The sequence below is a fragment of the Anas platyrhynchos genome, chromosome 15 (genome assembly GCF_047663525.1).
Source record: "Anas platyrhynchos isolate ZD024472 breed Pekin duck chromosome 15, IASCAAS_PekinDuck_T2T, whole genome shotgun sequence".
Taxonomy (NCBI): domain Eukaryota; kingdom Metazoa; phylum Chordata; class Aves; order Anseriformes; family Anatidae; genus Anas; species Anas platyrhynchos.
The window spans coordinates 13,821,377-13,843,517 of NC_092601.1; positions in this window are offsets into that span (position 1 = coordinate 13,821,377).

The window sequence follows — 22,141 nt, forward strand, 5'->3', positions numbered from 1 at the left end:
TATTTTAATGAGCTGGAGCTAGGCTTTCCTCCCATGTCTTACCCAAGGCTTCTCAAACCCTCCTGCCTTGCAACTGAATTGCACTCGCTTCTAATGCATCCAGCAGATTTACACCTGTTTGCACAGCAAGCCAAGAACATTTTGAAATTACCTGGCCTATAATTTTGGCCACCCTTTGCCTGCTGTGCATTTCCCTGATACATAGAATGAGCTCATTCACTCCAGCTATTTGGATATACACCTCTCTTTTCCAAAACTATTTGGTCTATTTCAACATAACTTTCAAGAAACTCTTTTAAAACAGAGAGTCATTGAAAAGTGCAGCACTGTTAAAGTACCTGACAACTGGCTGCATTGCTCCAAAACTGATTTATTGAAAGGGATTTGTGGAAAAAGGGATTTAACATGCCTACTCTTCCAATATAAATGACAGTGCAAAGCTGATCTGCTTTCCGGTTTGTTTGAGTTAAACATTTTATGTGGCACGTGTCCCTGGAGGAATTTATTTAACACACTAACAATTATAGTATGGAAACCAATGCTGTGGCTTGTTGCTTGCAGCCAGGCGCTGGTTGAACTCCAGGTCTGGCAGTGCCACCTGCTTGCTGTGTGGCCCCTGGAAGCCACTTGGGCTGTAGAAATTGAGTTAAGGGTGACTTTAGCCCAGCCTTTTCTCTCCAGCAGCCCGGGGCTGCTTAATGCAATTATGACCGATGGGTCATATGAACATGAAAATGATCTATGAACATGGGCTGGACTTTTTCTCTCAGATTCCTCATCCATGCAGGACCCTGTGCCCAAGCAGAAGGATATTAAAGCCAATGAAGCCACCAAGCAGAGCAATTGCAGCTGCCCCTTTGCCAGCCCTAGCATGGGGCTGCTTCCCACAACGGTGTAAACATCCCAGCAAACCCAGAAACAGAGAAGACACCATTTCCTTCTGCAGCAGCATCAGTGCCTCTTGGCTCATGACAGTTGCTAACCTTTGCCATCAAAACAAGACAAATGCTAATCTCAGGGGTACAGGATTAATTAACTTGTATGGACAGCAGCTTTTTGCAGCTGCACTTTGTGTAGGGACTATAGTAGGAGCCAGGTGTATTTTATTCTCTATAAAAGTGATGCTGCTCAGAAAAAGCCATCTCCAGGCCATAAGACTACTGCATTATTACTGTGGCAAAAGGTCTTCTGACAGCAGGGGCTCTTTGAAGACAATGGCTGAAAGTGCTCCCAGGTTTCAAAGGTTTGTTCTGGCTGCTGCAACATGCAAGAGCTTTCTGCTGCAGCAGCTCCAGGTTAACCTCTTTACTATAATAAATGTGGGAACATAAATTCCAAGATCCTAATGGTGAAAGGGAATTTTTGTGAAACTCATCACCATGTGCCCAGAAACACCCCAGGCAGGATCCTGTTCCTCAGGAGAAGGAAAAGGCAGATGTGAGTATGATTCTGTCTCAGTCTGTTCTTCATGCTCAGCCTGCTTTTTCATTTAAGAAATCATATGAAAGAGGCTGAGAGAGTGTGGAGAACAGACACCTCAGAGCAAAACTGAGGTGCCTGTTCTCCAGGAAAAAATTCCAACTTCAGATGAGAAAGGGAGGCAAATAATATCAGGGTTTCTCCAGGGAGCACACTAGAAAGAGCAGGAGCTACCTGCTGCAGCTGCTTTGAGACATCCCATCCTCTCCTGCCACACTGCCAGAGAGCCTCAAACAGAAGGAAAAATACACCTGTCCTCTTCAGATTTCTGGGAGCATTGCTTTCGCCTTTCCTATGCTGCAGTGACCCAACCTGTGTCATCTGCATGTCTCTGTGAGGAAGTCCAAACATGCCAACCATGGTAAACCCTGGGGCAGTACCACGAAGGAGGCTTCAAAGAGCTGCCCAGGGAGCTGTTGTGGGAGAGGCTGCTGCAGAAGTAAAGCCTGGGGCTTGTGGTGGTCTGTGAGAGGAGACAGACCATCATGGGAGCCATCATAGTGAAAGTATCACGAGTCCTTCCTGTTCTGCAGACCTGAGCGCTCAAGCAAAGCCCTCACCAGCACCAGAGCTTGTCTGGAGGTGGCAACACCTAAATCTACAGCCAGAGGCTGTATTTGGCACAGACAGGTCAGCCTTCTTTGTGCTCTGAGGGGCTTTGAGTCACATTGGTGAACCTTTGCAGCCTTAGAGTGCAGCAAAGTCTGGTGCGCTCTCCATTCTTTCTGTCTTTCTCATTTCCTGTTGCTATGCCGTTCCCCAGGCAAATACAAAGGAAATGGCTTCCCTTCCTCAGCCTCAAAAATGAGATTATTCAAAGAACCCCTCTGTTGTCTCAAATTTAGTGTGATAGGCAGTGTTAGAAGTGTTTGACAACAACTCAATTATCCTCAGTGAATAGAAGCAGGATAGGCAGGCAATTATCCACTTCACCCATGTGAGAGACACCCATATTCAAAATCCACATTCAGAGAGATCCACATTATTTCCAAACCATTTTGCATATTTTTAATTACCGGCTTCAATTTAGCTGGATGGTTATGACTCCAATCAGCGTGCTTTGGAAGGGCTGAACACTTGGTTTTCAGCCAGGCAAGCATTGTCTCATTCACATCAGCACGCCAAAGTGCGATATTTAGACTGTTTGGGTTACAGTTTGAGAAGCAGCCTCCAGAATAGTGCATGTCATTAGAAAACCTGGTTAAAATTTTTAATCTAAATACCTCAGAATGAGAAAAATCCCCTTTGATTTCACCAAAATTGAAAGATTATTAAAAAAAAAATAAAAATCACACTACAGGGAAAGTTGTTATCAGATAAACCTTTCTTGAATTTTTAGGACCTGTTTAAAAACAAAAATAATTACTTTTTCTATTTGAGTATTTCTATTTAATATTTGAAGTATTTTGATCAACCTGAACTCTTCTTTCTAGAGAAAATATTTTATGGTTTTGATTTTGTTTTTTTACTGAGTGAGAAGGTCAATATTTCACAACTGCAGAACATCATGGGAAGCTGGAAATCTAGTTTCTATGCCACTCAAATAAATATATGTCCTTCTGTATTATCTGCTCCAAAACATGATCTCCTATTCTCCTATTGCAGACAAATTGCAGTTATAAGGGGAAGGATTTTAAATCATTTTTAATAGCTGTTCTGCTGAATAATAGTATGCTCTTCATGTAAAAAAAACAAACAAACAAAAAAAAAATGTGGAACTGTGCATTTTTAAAATTTTAAATTGGACTTTTACATTCACTTTTTGGTGTATTATCACAATATTCTGGCTATAGTAATCCCTGTTTCATTTTTGAAAGCTTCTAAATTTCACAGTATTTTTCTTAACTCTTCAACTGCCTGAATTTATGATGCCAGTGCCATAATTTTAATAACATTATTCTTAACTTGATGAGGCATAGTAAGAAACAGAAGTTAGTTCATAAAATTTTTCACAGCTTTTCTAACTTTTCACCATATTCGAGTCAAATTTAAAGCCTTTTCACATGCAGACTCACACATCTCAGAGAAACCAGGCTTCCTGCATAGGGGTTGCTCCTCAGTGCACAAATCTAACCTCAGCTAGAAGTCCTCCTCACACCAAGATTGATGATTGGGTCAAAAGAAATCAAAAGATTGAGGAGAAGGGTTTCCCCCAGAACCTCTCCAGACATCATTTGAGGATGTTTACAAAGTAATCAATCCAAGAAACTCTCAGTTTCTATCCTTGCTCATTTCTTCTTTTCAATTTTGTTACATGCTCTTCTTCATTACACCTCATGAGGTAGACTCTGAGCTGAATCTAGAGTACATCTTGCCTGGACTTCACCAAGGTCCCAGACCTGGGACATCTCCCTAGTTCTTGTAGGATCCCCCATACTCCTCTTCATCAGTAAGGTACAAAAAATTTCAAAAAAAAGTCCAAGGGACAAATATGCAGTTGCCGGCTGGGAAAGCAATGTGCAGAGCCTGGCTGGCTGGAATGATCTGCTGCCAGGGCTTCTGCAAAGATTGGGAGCCTGTAGTAAAATTATACAGGAGATCCCAATAAAAATTGAACAATCTGCTCCACATTTTTCTTTTTCATCCCTGTAGCTAAGCCATTAAGGATATATTTGCCACCAAATATGATATTGCCTCATCTTTGTGGCACCACTTAGTGATTTCACTGTGTGATTGAGGTTTTGCAGCACTCCAAGCTCCTTAAGCCAGTAGAGACAAAAAAAGCTGAAGTCAATGAGCTTTGGATCAGATTTTAAAAGTTTCAGTGCCTTGACTATTATTTAATTTTTATGACTTCCTTCTTGGTCTCACAGAATGTCAGTAAGAAAACTTGTCCAGGGAAATCAGGGTCTATATTTGCATATTATCTGATATCAATGTGGGTAACATTGGCTCATGTTATACAATGTGCTTATTTGCTTATTTTCATTGTACAAATTTCATCTGCTTGGGAGAGAGGGTTTATTTGACCTATTAATATTTAATGGTACAAATAATTAAAATAAAAGTCCAGGCACAGCCAAAGGTTTTGGTAACTCAGATTTAAACAGCCACCATTCATTAGAATTTGGCTTTGTTTGAAAGGTTTTTATTTCTTACGGGGACTAAAACAAGAAGACATACTTTTGATGACTGTTTCATGACTGTTTGAATATTGTCTTGGCTGACATTGTTGTATTTCAGGTCTACATTGTAAAGGAGCTTTGTGCAGTTCCTGATTTACAGAAGAGATCTGCAGAGAAAATCTCAGCTGGAATAATAAAATAGACCATTGTATCAAATCAATGTCTGTTTTTCCTTTGCAGTCAGGATAGACCAGTATTTTAACATGGGAAGTTACTGACAATATAATAAAATGTTGTCTTTCCCTTCCTTATTTCTCCAAACCAGTAACAAAACAAAACAAAACAAAATCAAAAAACAAACAAACAAACAAACAAACAGAAAGGTTATTCCACTAATACTCCTCTTTTCCAGAACAAGATTCTCCTGGATTATTTTACTCTCCTGAAGTTCAACCAAGACAGTCTTTCCTGACATGCCTATGAAAGAAAATTTAGCCCATGAAGAAAAGGTAGGAAACTCCTTGGCATTAGGATAAATTACCTCTCTAGTACTGTTCAAACTATAGTTTGTTTTTTTCTCTTTCTTTTTTTTTTATTTTTTTTTTTACTGTGAAGCAGCATGAAAGCAGGTGAATAGCTTGCTCTGAATCAGCCAGCTGCTTTTCAGTACCCCTTTCATTAATCCGGCATATCTCAGCTTGCCTTTCACTCCTGCACAGTGAAGAATATCCCTGTGTCTACCTTCCATGAGCAAAATGCACACTTTTGCCTTGGGCTAGGGATGTGTCAAGAAGTGGAGAAAAAATATAAACCAAGCCTCTAAACAAAGAAAAACAATCTTTAGAAACACACTCAGCATAACTATATAAGAAGCTGAAAGCTGACAACATAAAGGAAGAAAAAGGAACTTAGACCAAATGTGCAATCAACTTGGATATGATGCAGTTAAAAAGCACACAAAAGCTTTATACAAACTAATGAATTGATTTAAGGCTCCGGTGGGTGATATACAATGACATATTATTTATGTAACCTGTAGTTTACTGTTCACATAGTAATTTCCACCTCCCACCCTGTCAAGTAGAAGAAGCTTTTTCACCTTAAATCTTAGATGATGATCAGACCAAATAGCAGGAGAGGATGTATAACTGAAAGTAATTTAGTGAAGAAGGTTTGACTGACATGAAAAGACAATAAAAGTTATGATAATGTTAGGGATATCAAAGTGAAAGCCAGGTGGGCAGACGAGAATAGGCAAGTTCCCAAGTCAATCTGAAAGGCGTTCTTCAACACTGGGGAAAATCCAGCCATTTATTTTCCAGCTTATCACTCCATGGGTCAAAAACTATGTATTAAATTTGGAGCACAAAGACCTGCCTTGTCTAACAATTGTACTTATTGTACAGACGGGCAGGGAGGAGGGGGAAGGGGAAGACTTTCAAAAGCTCAACACATACTTTAGAGAAGATGACTTGGGATTCTCTCTCTGAAAAACAGACCATTCAAATCTCTCCTCTCCTACAGTTAGGGGAGGCATATATTAAAATGCACTTCTCCAGTGTCCATGATTGCTTTTTACAGGAGTATTGTTTCCTCTGTTTCTTGGTTCACTGGTAGGTAGTCACCATCTCCACTGAGGAAACAACCTTGCTTCCTGAAAGTGTTCTCGGCCAGGACTGCAAGACCTGGATTTTCTGAATAATTTATAGATTGAACCTCTGCAACATTTCAGAAATTGTTAAGCTTTCTGCCCAGTGCTTAGAGAGTGCATGGCTTAACTCGACAACCCAGCCAGTCTTAAACTGAAAAGATGCAAGTTGGATAAGGTCCCTTGAGAGGGCAGTTGGCTAAAACCCAGGGGATCAGTTACCAAAAATAGGGTGCTGCCAGCTTGTAGTGGAGCCAGCCTGCCTGAGCGATGGGTGGTAGGAGCAGAAGGTCAGACAGGCTGGGTGCCACAGCCAGTGTGGTTCCCTGAGAACTCCCTTGCAACCAAACAGGAACTGAGCTGGTACAAGGATCACCACCAAACCACAGAGATTTGGCTACAAGATTCACATAGTGCTGATGTTTAGTTAAATACAGAAGGGACTTACTCTTTTTGAGGCACACTTCATAGATGTTTAGGCATTTTATAAATAATAACAGAAAATAAGCAAACATTCCAAAACCCCACAGGAACTTGAGTTGTGTGAGGTATCCTACACTTCAGTAATATTCCTTCTCCTGTCTGTTGGATTCACTGGTCTTTGTTTTAATAACTGTCCTGCAAAAATATGAAGAATCAGGTTGGGAAGAAAGATTTTTGCTTGAATTTCCTTCCATTTTAAGTTTCCATCTCTCCATGAAAAAGAAAGAAAGAAAGAAAGAAAGAAAGAAAGAAAGAAAGAAAGAAAGAAAGAAAGAAAGAAAGAAAGAAAGAAAGAAAGAAAGAAAGAAAGAAAGAAAGAAAGAAAGAAAGAAAGAAAGAAAGAAAGAAAGAAAGAAAGAAAGAAAGAAAGAAAGAAAGAAAGAAAAATAAGAAAGAAATTAATCTTATGAAAGTAGCAAATAGTCCCACTGATTAACTCCTCTCCTTTTAAAGCATACAGTCAGTTGCTCTGAGCACTGCGCATAACCCTTTTAGCTTAATCCTGCCAAGTTGGAAGCAAAATGTTTTTGTCATACTTAAGGGAAAAAAGAAAAAAATGTGTGAGACATTGTTCTCCAGGACAGAAAGGGCACGGAGGTTTCTATTCTGAACCTGCTATTTCTGGGACCAATCCAGTGAGTCAGCAGAGAGCCCCTCCATGTGCTGACATGAAGGAAATCCCAGCTCTGGGTGTTGCTTCCGAATGTGCTTGGGGCTCAGCTGAGAACAATGCAAGTTTGGGGTTTCCAGTGGGGGTGGCTTGGCTTGGGCTGCTGGGATGGATGGATGGATGGATGGATGGATGGATGGATGGATGGACGGACGGACGGACGGATGAAGCAGGTCAGTAGATCTGGAGTAGCAGCAAGGCATGTGGACCCAGCTACAGGGGACATTATCCCATTGTTTTCTATAGCATATTTTAGCTCACAACCAGAGGACAGCAACTGAGATAACCACTTCTGTTGGACCAACTCAGAGCATTGTTCAGATGACTGCAGCTGCCATAGAGGTTCCCAGGTTCCCAGTGGTCCAGTGGTACCAGTTCCTGAGTGGAACTGAGAAATTGCACCACAATACTCTATCCTCTCACCTATTCAAAGAAGATTGACAGGAAAAAAAAAAAAAAAAAAAAAAAGAAAGAAAGAAAAAAGAAAGGAGACATGGCCTGATGGCCTCAGTGACATGTAGTCTGGAATGGCAGTGGACAAGGGACACACATTTTTGCACCCATATTTTATATTTCCTTTGCACACCTAATTAACATAATTCATTTACCTCTCTTTTATAAAAAGAAACAGATCTGGGGCCTTAAATTTCATACATTAACAAAATCTGGTTGTATATGTTGGAAACAAAATCCCTTTGTGCAGGAGTTCATACTGGGGCCACCTTGTGCCTTCCATCAGCCAGCTGGTCATGCAAGGACATGTCTACAGCAACACTCCCACCTGGAAAGACTGAAAGACTGTGCTTAGGTCTTGAAGTTCAGCTTCCAGACAAACTGGAGAACAACTGCTGGTGTCTGAGGAAACACAAAAGGCAGGTGTTGATCTTGGATTAAAGATGATTTGGTTTGCTTTGTACCCCTTCTTTCTCTCTCTCTCTCTCTCTCTTTTTTTTTCTTTTTAGCACAAATAATAACATGGAAGTCTTGAGCCAAGAGCTCTCATTCTATGCAAACGTTTGAAACACTGAAAATTCAAAGCCTATGAGTCATTCTGTCAGTATAACCAAAGTGTTAATCCATCAGGTTTCCTTTTGAGTACCGGTAAGATGGGAAAATATCGTCATAATGGGAAGAACGGTTTCACTTTGCAGCATCCGCTTCCTCAAGTAGATACCAGGTAACTGAAGATAAGGCCGAGTTTGCCAACAGGTTGGTACTCTTCAGAGTCTCTAACTTTGGACATCTATTTTTGTCACCCAGACTGACCTTCATGATATTTGAAGATATCATTCATCTATCCTAAATCCCACAACAGCACAGAAAAACATCAAAACAATTCTATTGCAAAATGAGCGATCTATGGCTTTTTCAGATTTATTTATGTGAGTTTCTTCAGTTTGGGTTTTGAATATTTTTAATGCCTTCCAGTTGTTGGGGAATTTTCTACACTGTCCTGGTGAGTGGGTAAATTAAGTCATGTCATTCATTTCAGCATCTTGATCAGCAGATCTTGATCTTCAGTAAAGAAAGACAAGCTGTGGGGACCAGACTAACCTGTGAAGTAGGTCTTTATGAAAGCATTGAATTCTTGTCTGCAGCTCAACTAGGCAGGGATCAGTAAGTTATTCACAAGCCTCTTTCTGGGCAAGCACTTTGAGAAAAAAGGCATACCATGTAAACGTGAGTTATTCCTCAGTCCTATTAAACAAGTTGAAAAGAGCTTCTTTTGCAAACACTTGTGCTAATACAAAACTGTCACTCCGGTGGTCATGGAAAGCAAAGGCAAAGGAAGTGCAAAAAACAGAAGTGATTTTATTTCCAGAGGCAAATAAATATTTATGGGGAAATAAGCAAACAAGCAAAACCAAATTCTATTTATCCATCTGTCTCAACTTGAACACCTAAAATCAAACCACGATTATTAGGAATGTTGACAAGGATTAGGAAATTGTAAAATAGAGGTACCTTGTTAAGGCTATTTGATTGATAGGCAGGTTCCACCTGCACTCATAGCTAAAACGAGTTTATTCCTATTTCTTCACCAACTGATGGAGCTCTTTACTGAGCACTGGTTTGAGTGATCAAGGTGATACTCCACCTCTTTGGAGAGGCAGCCCTGTTAATGTGATGACTTGCCAATGATGTATTGCTCTAAAAATGGTGCCTTCTACAAAAGAACAGGTCCTGGAGCAGATTTAGCCCTAATTACAGGAAGGAAGGAACAGGAGAGGTATGCAGATACCAGGAGATTCATCTTGCCAAAATAGAAAGTGTGTTGCTGCAAGCTGGAGAATTTAAATGGTGATACTTTGGGAAGAGACCCATGCTAAACAATTATCTCCTCTGCAACAATCAAGAATTAGGCTGGAAAAATGCAGATATCTGAAACCATAATGTATGTGGTTTTTAGATACCAGATTTACTTCTTGCCAGAGAGACAAAATACCTTTTTACTTCATCCACTAATATAGCACAGTGTCTCACATTGAATCCATGACTCAGTATCATACAATCACATCCTGTTTTTATTAGATAATTTGGTTTTAAGTAGCAACTGAAGAAGTCCCATTCCCCTCTCGTACTTCTCAGATTTCCTGTATTTGTCACCTGAAGTTGATTATTTGATATCTTGTATTACTGGTAATTATCATTATTTTTTTATACTAGACTCTTGCATTAGCTTGTTATTGTAGTCTAAGAATAATGATACTCCCATGCAATGATACACAAGGGCGCACATCTGAAAGTGTGTTACTTATTTTCTCCATTTTACAGAGCAGGACATAAAATGGTTGAAATTAGTCTATGGCCATAAACAAGTCATTTAAACTAGCAGCATGCCCAGGAATTAAATCACCGCAATTTAAATCTTTGTTCCCACTCTAACCAGGGAACAACACAAATGTACCTCTGTATTCGTTCATTATTCTGTATCACATAGTCACCAGTACATTGTCTTTGAGAGCTGAGCATAGTAGGGATTACATTACTAAATGCTCTTATCATAAAACAGATATTGCAGTCCTCAGGTTTCCTCTGTTAATCTGTTTGTTTTGCTGTATCTGGAGGATAAAAAATGTGGGAGTATGAAACATTTATCTGCTAATTAGCAATTATCAAACAGTAATGGAGCTTGTGTGTTTTAAAATATGTGAGACAATGTTTGATATTATGCTTCATTTAGAAATATCATAAGGATCTAGGCATATTCTATAAATAATTTAAAACACTCTATGTGAGGAAGTACATGTAATCAAATGAAAGGGAGACAAAGTTCATGCTGAAAATAGTGACCTTTTTAGCAAAGGTGGGTGTGTTTGCACAAATACAAATGTCTAGGTGCTATCTTCAGTGTTAGTACTTGCCAAATTCATTTAAACATATGCAAATGAATACAAGGTGTCAGGCTATGCCAGTTAATTGCACAATGAGTTGAACTTGTCAGCAAAATTTCCTTGCACTACCCCTTCTCAGCTCCAGTGATAACAATAAGAGAATACAGACATACAGACATGAGATACATTTGTTCTTTCTTTACATACAGTGCTGAAGCATTTTCTTGGGTTTCTAGGTGCTTACCTGGTGGGCTGCAGCTCTCACCTTACCATCACTGAGAAGAAATATGTGTCCTGTCCATAGAGCTATTTTCATTGCTTGAAGGTGAGGATCATAATGGGACTATAAATATTCCTTTCTTTTTAAACTGTGCTGGACCCTGATCTTGAGCATAGTGGAGAGCCGAGGTGGAACTGGTCTTTTCAGCATGGAAAAGAGAAAAATGAGGGAGATGAAGGCTCCAGAAGGCCCCAGGTGACCTGGCCCTTTGAACTGGGCTTGGGTACTCTCCATCACTCTTGTGCTAGATCACCAGGTGTATCCATCAGGATGCACAAGACCTCCGTTGCTGACATGGACAGCTCAGCTATGAGGTTCCTATTGTTTCTGTGCTTGTAATCTCTTCTCACGTATTATGAAATAGGACTTCAACAACACTTACTTTATCACTACTCCTCATATGGGGGCTTTCATGAAGCACCAAGCACTTTGCAGCTTGGAAGAGCTTCCTCACAGTCCAGTGGATTGCTTTGTAGCACAGAAAAACTGCCTTGTGATAGGTTAGGGAAGATGTGGGTGATCTGAGAGGTGACCAGCTTACTTGAAAGCTAAAAGAGTATGGTTGAGGCAATGAGCTGGCATGAGCAGTAACCTTGGAAAGGAGCAGAAGGACACTGCAGCCCTAACGCTCTCATCTTCCTGCTGAGGAAGTGAGGCATCAATGTCCATTACTTCAGGGACTTCCTTCTTTGGCTATACCTCCATTTCCAGATCTAACGAGTTATGAGTGTACAGGGTGGCTTTGATTAATTTTCCAAGCCCATGGCCAGATCCTCACCTCCACAGAAATCCCATGCTTTAATGGCAAGCCAGAAAGAGCTGCCTTCCTTGCCATTATTGCCACCTGAGGATTGAAAACCATAGGAATAAGTCTAGGAGGATGCCAGCCAAAGCATCCAATTGTTTCAGAAACAATGTGCATGCCGTTAAAGCATGGCAGGGCAGTGCTCTCATTAGCTTCTTGAGACATTTCTCGTTTCCCATCACCACTTCCTTCCCATCACCACCCTGCCAAGTGCCTCCAGGAGCAGATGCTTTTTATAACACCCACAGCTCTCCAGTGGGCTTGGAGTTATTTGTATTAATTCCAATATTAATTAACATTGTTAACCCCAGGGGAGTTAGAAGGGCAGTTACCAAGCTGCCTGTCATAGCAACAAACTTGGGAACTTGGCCAGTGGCATCTCTTTTCTAAAGGGAGTTCCATGTCCATGCAGAAAAGGAGGCACAGCCAGAATTCCCAGGAGTGCATCAAAGGCAACACAAAGGGAGAGACTTGAAGAGGTCAGAGGCTGTAAAACCATAAAAAGCATATACTTTCCTGGAGTCCTCTGAGTCCTATCCCCTCCTTGCTCCACATCTTCTCCCAAAACTGTCCTGTATCATGGCAACCAGCTATTGGGTCTGTACATTAATAAAAATAAGTTCTGCAACCAGAAATAATCGAATATTACATATTTTCCCTTATTTGTGACTTTCACAAGCTCATGTTTTTTCTCTCTTCCTGATGCTTTTTTCCTGAGGATCTCCCAGAGGTTCAGCCCCACACAATCTGGATATATTTTCAAATACAAATAGCCAGCTTATTCATCAAAAAGATTTTTTTTCCCCAACTTAACGTTTGGGGAAGTTTTATATATGTTGGACCTGAAGTTCAGAGATCCCATTCACAAACCATGTGTAGTGTTGACATCCAAAGTGCTCTGGCTCTTTTGTCTTGAAGGAGTTTCCAAGGGGAAGCATGTCTGCATGCTCTTTTGGGAGACTTATCAGGGCATATGGGACACCAGTTGTGCTTTACTGCAACACATGAGCCTCTGCTGTCAACAAAACTGTGCACTGCTAGCAACAAAATAAAAGAAAGAGAGGGGAAAAAATAAAGTTAGCTTTTGTGGAAGGAAGTTGTTAGTTAAGAACATGGATGTTGGAAACAGGTGTTAATCTTTACTGGCTCTGTCCCTCTCAAGAATCATACAGAGCACCAGTCGTCCCAGATGTCCCTTCGCTTCTTGTAATGTCATCACCAGCTGCATCGAGAGTGAAGTGACTTCTCCTCCCTTCCCTGCATTGGTGGACACAAAGGAAATTAAGGGGGAGTGTATCTGGCATGAAAGTTCTGCCTTGGTAAGTGCTGTGCTGGCTCTATCTGCTACTGCCCATTAACAACAATGACAATAGTGATTGCAGCTCAGCTGCCAGCAAACTGCAAATACAGATTTCAAACAACGGTTTTCTGGCCACGCTATTTGTCTCAAATGAGTTCCTTCTCCTTCCACTGCTTTAAAACATCTTACAAACTTGGCAGTGCTTCTCCACGGTCCTTCAACCCCAGAGGTCCCCGTGGATGAAAGAGCTTCACTGTTGCTGGAAGAGCTTCACTGTTGTTGAAATGCAGCCCTGGCTGGGTGCAGAGCCCCCAGGCAGACACAAGGAAGGTTCATGGAGGGGCAGTGTGAAGAGAGATAGGCCGCTAGAAACTACTGTGCAAGACTACATTGGGTTATCACCTCGTACTTGGTGATAAAAAGAACCTCGTGCATTGTACTAGACTAATTCCCACTCTTTCAATGGAGGTTATAATAACGGTAAGCAGTTATTTCCTTTCCTGTCCACTCACCGTAGCAGGTGAGTCAGTTTTTTTGGACAACAGGGAAATGTTCACAGTTACCTTACAGATTCCATTTGCAGCCGTCAGCTGTAACAGCAGCTAAAACAAGCAACATTTGCAGCTGTAAAGTACGTAGATAGGCTGGCCATGTGTTCTTCTGCTTCTGGTCTTGGGCAATTAAACATCTGTTTTCCACAGGAAAAGAAGCTGTTTTATATAATTTTTTCACACTATATGTTCACTCCTCATTAAGCCATATTACAATTAAGACAACCCAGCATAACCCAACCCATTCCTTTCCACTAATAATGATAGGGGATAATTTTCAATCACTAGTCACTTCAATTGCCAAACTATCAACTTTTTTGCACTTACCACTTTTTTTTTTTTTTTTTAAATTCAATTAGCCTTTGAGGAGCTACCAGCTAATATGCTGTCTCCAAATTCTCATGGTGCTATTTACATCCCAGTCTCTCTGGACTGCTTCTAATCATTTTATTCAAAGCTTTATTTGCAAATTATACATTTATAAAAAGTAGTCTCAATGCAAGCCAGAAAAGCCAAACTGAAGACAACTTGCAAACTGAAACCAACCCACAATAAAACAGTGTCCAAAAGCAAGACATTTCATAGAGTCAGGGAATACCTGAGGTTGGACAGCACCTTTGGGCATCATTCAGTGTAGTGCGAATATCTGCATTAACTTCAGCTAACAGATACCATAAATATAGATCTGGAAGAACAAAGCAGAGAGATGTTGCTTAGAATCCCAGCAGCTGCAATGGATTTTTAAATTGAAATGGTTCCTATGTTTTGCACTTATATACAGAATTTCAGAAAAGCTGAGGGTTCTCCTAGTGACAAATTGTCCACACAACTCCTTTTGTTAGGTATCATATGAATCCGCATAGCCACAGTCTGATGCCCAGTGGTCACGGTGTTTATGTCTTGTTTGCTGTTTTCTGTTTATTGCTGCAGCAGACTGCATGTCCTTGTGTTTACCAAATTTGCAAACAAATCTGCCTTCTAAATTTGCCCATTACATTTTGACACTTCACTAAACTACACAGGCATCTTCAAACAGGTCTCCACTTTCCCTGTATTTTCCACTTTTTGCACATTTAGTGTATTTCCATTTGCAGTTTTGCACATTTTCTGGTGCAATCAAGCATGTCTTCAAGCAGCTGGGGGGTTCACAGATATCCACGTGCTTTTTGCAGACTTTGAGACTTCCAAGCCTACCAAAGAGAAGAAACAGTCTGGCTCCCTCTAAGCCATCGCTCAGAGCTGGAGCGGACCCAAGAGGGTGTGTGTGCGTGTGTGAAAGGAAGAGCAAGCACTAATGAGCTCAGGTTGCATCTGAGACAAAACAGTTACTCATTGCCAGAAGCCAGCGGCTTTGCCTACTTGAGGAATTCCCATCCCTAACCTTTGCAGATAACAAACCCCATCGCATTTAGCCAGCCCTTCATCATCCTCTCATTTATCAGACACAAACAACTATCTCTAACAAGTCAACTAAAGCATACAGGGAAACGCAGCATTCCCAGCTCTTAAACCTATCAGTTACAAATAGAGAGCCAGTGGCTAAATAAACAGAAGAATAATCTTTCAGAGCCCAATTGGCTTCCTATGTATTCTGAGAGTGCCTGCAACTTCAACAGTGATTCATTAACCACTACTGAAGGACAGAGCTGTTAATAAAAGCTCACCTACAAATACCTCAGAAAATATCAATACCCACTAATGGCAAGTTCTTGAGATATTCATTTATCCCCAGATCAGCACAATGCATAAGCAATTGCTTCCATGCAAACCTATGTATAAGTTGAAACAAGTAGGTACACCCAGACAGGGCAAAAGAAAACAGCACTTCTCATGACTTGAGTTCTTCAAAGCACAGCTGGCAACCCCATAAAGATCACGTTCAACACTACCAAATCAGGATCGTACTCCACAAAAAAAAGGTATGGAGATAGTGCCAAAAAACTTATGCTTGCAAAGATCATTTGTGTATTATGGGTTGTTTGCAATTATGAAAACTGTAAGTTTGGGGTATTTTTCATCTACATTGGTCTAAATTTGATGTAGTTCAAATTAGAACAGATTTTGGCTTCATATCAGTGGAAGTGTTGTGTATGATCCCTTAAGTCTTGATATTTTGTGTGACTACACTTTTGTGGGAAGCAGGACATTATGTTAAAGACCCTCTTCATTAGTTTACAGACCTCTTTTTTAATGCTTAAAACATTTTATTAGTGCCAAGGACCATAAAGCTGTTGTGGTAATTATGACCCCCAAAAAATGAATAAATTTGTAAGGTACCAAAAATCATACTATTCATGACTGCCAAAAATAGCAGCTTTGAATTTCTCAGAAGAATGTCAGTGCTAAAAGGAGGGAAAAAGTGTCAGAGCAATCATTCCTCACTATGGGAATCAGCGAAAAGGCTTAGTGGTCCAGACTGCGCAAGATCCACAGTCCAGACTCCCACCACTTTGTCCCTACTGTGCTCATTTAAATGTGTGTGAACTAGGTACAAACTTCTACTACATCAGAGAAATATTCCTGCTTTCCCAGTTTCTAGAAGTGTAAATGACAGTACTTACAGGCCAGGGGAGAATCAGCCCCATCACAGCAGATGTTTAACTGAACTCCCCAGTAACCTTTTTTTTTTTTTTTTTTTAAAGAAAAACTCCCTGAGATTAAGAATTTCTTGTCTTATTTCTAATAGATTCTGGTCCCAACCCAATGAAAATACATTTAAAATGCTTCTGTGAGACTTTTCCATTAAATTAAGAAAAAGAATCCAAGTAGAAAAATAAAAGGAAATATTGAAAAATTAAACAATATCACAAATTCTTCCATTCAGGTTTGAGTTTAAATTAGGGATAAAGATTTGGTAAAGATTCCTCCTTATTTTATACAGTTAGTTTTGCTGGTTCTCACTTACAGGTCTACAAGTATTTTCATTGCATTTGTCCCATGTGACAGTTCATTAGACTGTTAAATCTGTTTTCAATAAAACATGTGAAGCTTGCATAGAGATTAATGAATGTCTAATAATGTTATGAACTCTACCCAATATATGTGCTGTTCACAGCATATTAGTAAATATCAGGCAGAATATAAGTCACTTGTCGTAAAGAAGCCCATAATTTAAGACACCTAAGGAATTTCAGCACTTTGCAAGGCAGTGCATGAAGAAACATGCAATTTATGCTGTCATTACAGCTTATTTGAGAGGTTTTAGATAAAGAGGAAAATGCCAAAAGCAAACTAACACTACAGAGACACAGTTAAAAAATGACATACTTTTTTTCTGGGGGGATGAGCATTTTTAATTTTTCCCTGCTGATTTTTTTTCATACCTGAGTCATTTTGACTTCTCATTTCTTGCTCAGCTTAATACCTGTATGTATTGCCCAGTCTGAACTGCTCAAATATATTGTGAGGACACAAGATTTTCTTTCTTAGGGTACAAACTGAATGACCTGATCCTCCACTGTTGAACTATCCCCTTTGTGTCTGGAGCAGGACCCAGTGGGGAATACATAGGAATCCCACAGATCAGCCAGGAAGTACTCCGGCTCAGGGGAAACTTCCCTAATTCCCTGCTTAGGAGCCAGTGCCAACACAGTGTTCTTGGCTTCAAGAAGTGTCAGCTTCTGATTCATTTTTATTTTCAAATGTACCACTGCATGGTGGAAACCCCAAGTCTTTCCACTCCAAGGATTCTCAAGAACACTGAGCATCACAAAAGAAAGGCAAGGTTTACTGGTGGTCAAAAATCTATCTCAGATCAGAGCTGGTAGCATTGTTCTGTGTGGGTAAACAGTTGAAGAAGATGAATGGAGGTTTTTCTATCTAGGATAAGCCAAGTGAAGAGCATTGTATCTAGATTAATTACTCCATCATTGTCCAAGAGTGAAGATCTGGTGACTACCAAAATAACAGACTATCTGTTCCCCCTGATCCCATTGAGCTGTGAGACTTGCAAACACAGCAGGAGTAGGTGCTGCAGGACCCACAGTCTGGGCTTCTGGATACAGAACCTTGGTCACCCCAAAACCATGCTCTTTTACATAGGGCAGTTTCTTGAAGTCTTGGTCTGCAAGTATAAAGCTGAGAGTTCTCACTGGAATTTTACATTATAAAGATGGCATTTCTGCAAGCACATGAGCATTAAAAACACTCTTGAGTTACTGGGTACGTAATGGATCATATGATTGTGCCACTGGCAGGTCTGGCAGAAACCCAGTACCACTCCTGACTATGTGACAACCCTGAGTTTAAAGATCAAAACTGAAACAAAAAGCTTAGATAACATTAAAGTCACGTTTTAGCTCAGTCTCTGTAACTTTGAACCATTAGGTCAAGGCTGAAAGTTTTCCAGTAAATTTTTCAGAAGGACAGTGTGAAGTTCACTTCAAAACACCAGGACTTCAAAATCTCATCTCTTACAGGAGATCATTTAAAAATTGTGTGGTGTTGTTGCAGAGCAGAATTCAAGTCCAAGAATTAATTAAGTTATTAGCTTTCAGACCTGCTGCATGTGGGTGCCATTCTGCTGAAGGGAAGAAGCCAAAAAATCACTCCCCACAACCACTTGGGCCCATCACTGTTTCTGATTCTCATTAGTTGCCTTGTAGTAATACACAGGGCCCCCAACCGAGATCAGTGCCTGACACCATAGATAGATACAGAGGGTGGGATTCCTCTCACCCAATTTCAGCTGTCTAAAGATTAGCTATCTAGTTTAAACTAGTCATCTAGACTCCCTTTATAGTCAATGGAGAGAGATAGGCACCTTTGGGGTAAAATTTGTCAAGGGTCCTAGCTGGTGAATTTAATGTGTGTGTTTAGGCCTGAATTCAGCAAAGTACTTAAGCAAATGCTTATCTTTAAGCACATGAATAATCTGATCTCTGTTAAGTAGAGCACTTCAGCATGTTCTGAGTTTAAAGTTCACTGTGGGCCTAAGTGCTTTGCTGAATCACTGAGCGTGGAGTCAGGCTTGACATGATGAAGCATTGTAGAGCATAAACCAAATACACTGCATTAAACTCAAAAGAGAAAGGGATTCAGGGAAGGGTAAAGAAAGGAAGCTGGAAAGTTTAGAAACAACCCTTTGTGGGTATCTGTGTTGTATAAAGCAGACAGTGGTCAAGAGTAGGTGCTGTGCCCTACATGTTGCTGTCACAGAAAGACAAGATGACATTCAATTCAATGGAAAAACAGAAATCCAAAACCAGTCAAAGGGAACACATTTTAAATCCAGGTGCAATAAATTTATGGATGCTACCACTACAGAAAGCCACAGAGGGCTTAATGGTATCAAAAATTGGGCTGAATATTTCTGAGGATAGCCAAAGAGCATTTATATAATACAAAGAGGTTGATTACTCGTCATTCTACTTTAGAACAAAATTGCTGTTGGATAGAAGTTATGCAGGTCCCATGGAAATGGCTGTGTGAAAAGAGGGCAACAGATATCTAGCTCACTTCAGAGAGGAAAATATTGGAGAAGAAGCAAGTAAAGGAAGATCCAAAATAGATACAGAAATTCAAATCCCACAGCAAAAAGAACTTTCAATTACAATACACAGAATTAGGACCTTTGTGAAGGAGCAGGTGTTTTACCAGCTTGGATTTGTGACTTTATTTTACAACCATGCTCTTCTTACAGAACACTGCTCTGAGACATCTCTCTCCCTCTCAGGAAGGCCAAGTGATGTAAACATCTGTCAAGTCACCTTGCCTACAGCCCACATAACACAGAGTCACAACAGAAGCACAAAATATTACCACTGCATTTCAAATCAGGCGTCTCAGATACCAGTGGCTGGGACAGCACAAAGGCTGGAGAAATCTGAACTCTGTGGAATAAATTCCTCTATTTTCTTACAGAAAATCTTTGAATGACAGGGTAATTTGCCCATGAGGCTCCAAATGGGAAACAAGCCTGAAAAATATCAGCATCTGGAGATTTTAGCTGTCTTCGTCTAAGAGACAGAGCAGGCAGGGAAACCAAGATGATTTACTTTTTGTGGAAAAAAAAAAAAAAAAAGGCACAAGAAAGGACACTCAAGCATAAAGTCGGAGGAATCATCCTTGAAGAGTCTGATACAGAACCGCCTTCATAATCATTTTCTTTCTCTGTTTATACTATATTCCTTTTCCTTTTTATGTGTTTGAAGCTGATTGGAGATGTTTTATAGAGCATGTCAGGAAATATTAGTATCACCTTTTAATTACCATACAGCACCCTGAGTGCTTTTACAGGATGTGGCGAGGGGGAGAACTGTATAGATAAAATGAGTAATAGAGCACCTTTCTATACCCAAGGCCCTTAGAGTAAAAAGCAGAAAATTAAATTCCAAAACCACTGATCAATATTTTTAACATATTTTTAACATAAATACACTGCTTCTAGCCCTTTTGAATTATCCCTCATTTCTCAGTATTTTGTTTTTCTTAAATGGTCTCCCTGGAGACAAGTGAGTGCATGAAGATCAGAGTTTTTCCTTAAAATAGAAAAAACATCAAGTTTTTAACTCCTGGTGCCTATGGAGAAAAAAAAAAAAAATGGAATGATGTTTCTAACAACCTAGAAGTTGAATGAAAGGAGCCCCATATTTCTCACCCTATATTTATTCCATATCCATTTTCTAGGCCAATCTAATTATATTTGGAGACCTGTTTTATGACATACAAATACTGATTGCAAATTATCAAAATACCAAGTAAAATAATCAGGGCAGGGGGCAGGGAGCAGTTTAGACCTTGGATTGGCATAACTGTTTGGATAACTATTCCCATGTTTTGTTGAAACTTTTGGCAACTTTTCTTTGCCAAAAGGTCAGTTCCCCTTTCCTGGTCTTTGACTATTGCTTTAAAATGTATTCTTTTTGCAGAAGGTAGTGCCACTGATCGATTAAAATTTGGATCACTGGCCTAGGCTTACTCCATTCCTGCATTGCAATAACTATGATAATTACTGCTTTAGTTGCCCACAAAGAAATGAGTATTTGTCTCTTTGTGGAGGAAAAAAATAATGTATTTTCCCCAGAGATCAGCAATCTGCATGCATTTCTAACAAATCAAAGGATTTCCTCTGGTTCAACAGCATGTTGTAAAGTAAAGTTTATAATGTTGAAACAGCAATTGCTGGTGGCTTTCTTCCTAATTTCTTGCATAAGTGAAGTGCAGAGACCAATTTCACATTTTACTGTTAACTTCAATAAAAATTAGCATTTAACTTGTCAGAAAGAGCTATCTCTCATGCCAAGCAATGTCACAATGTTGAATGCTTCGTTGCAGTATGTTTCTGTTAGATTCTTTCCAGCAGCAGGGCAGCTCCCAGAATAAAAGTGCCAAGACTCAATTCCTTGTAATTATTGACAGACAGTTCTCCAAATGCATGTGCTTAACAAAAAGGCAGGCACAGAATTAAAGCCTGGGGGCAAGTTTAAGAGTCTATCAGCAATTGCCCGATAGTAACCAATGGACACTTGGGAAACTTGCACACTGCCTGTGAAATGAATGAAAGTGGCTTTTTAATTATGCATCAGCTGTCTAAGTTGTTTGCATGCTAGACATTTAAAAGTTCTGTGTTGGAAAGCTCAAGACAAGACTTTTAATCCTGGTAGCCCTCAAGTTTGGTGGCAAATACTGTTTCATGGTTGTAGCAGCACTTCTGTCTTGCCACTTTTCCAATGGTTACAGCTGAGGGACCTGGACACTGCTGCCACCATTACCTCCATGTACATAGGCCTTTTGTTCCTTCCCTCACCCCTTGCTGTCCACCTACACGGTGGATGTGAGGAATGGCCTCTCAAGGTAGACCTCAGTAGCGGGACTAGCGACATAGCTCACAGTGATGTGTCCATATTGACTTTGAAGTAGGTCAGTGGGACATTCACAGTATGGTCTCCAACAACAACCCCACAGACTTTACCCAGGGGGGCCTACACCCAGCAGTGCCTGAGCTGGCAATTTTAAACACATGCAAGATCCTTTGTCACCACAATTAGTGACATGTGAGCAGCCTGGGTGGGATTGTTCTCATCCAACTTCAGTTGCCTTGCATGGAGGTGTCTACTCATCTGGGCTTCCCCTGTTGTCAATGGAAACAGGTAGGAACTGCCAGAGGGTGATTTGTCACACATCAGTTATGGGTTGGATGCTGTGACTTGGCTTTTGGAGGCAGCTGTTTCTCTCCACAGGTTATGATGGGAGTCTAGACACCTATCTGCAGCCAGACAGCCAATTCTGAGACAAGTGAGAGGAAATCCACCCCATATACCTGTCGACAGTGGCAGGCACTGATCTCAGCTAGGGGCCTTCAGTGTTGCTGGAATGCAATTAGTAAGATTCATAAATGTTGACAGGCCCAATTGTCTGTGGGAAATAAATTATTTTTGGCTCTCTCACTTCCCAGAATTGCACCCCCTTGCAACACGTCCACTGCTGACTCCATAGTATTTAAGCTAAATAAATTCAAGGGCAAGAAGCATTTATATTAGTAGACAGGGTATTTCAGGATGTTACCTGACCATGTCATAAGATTG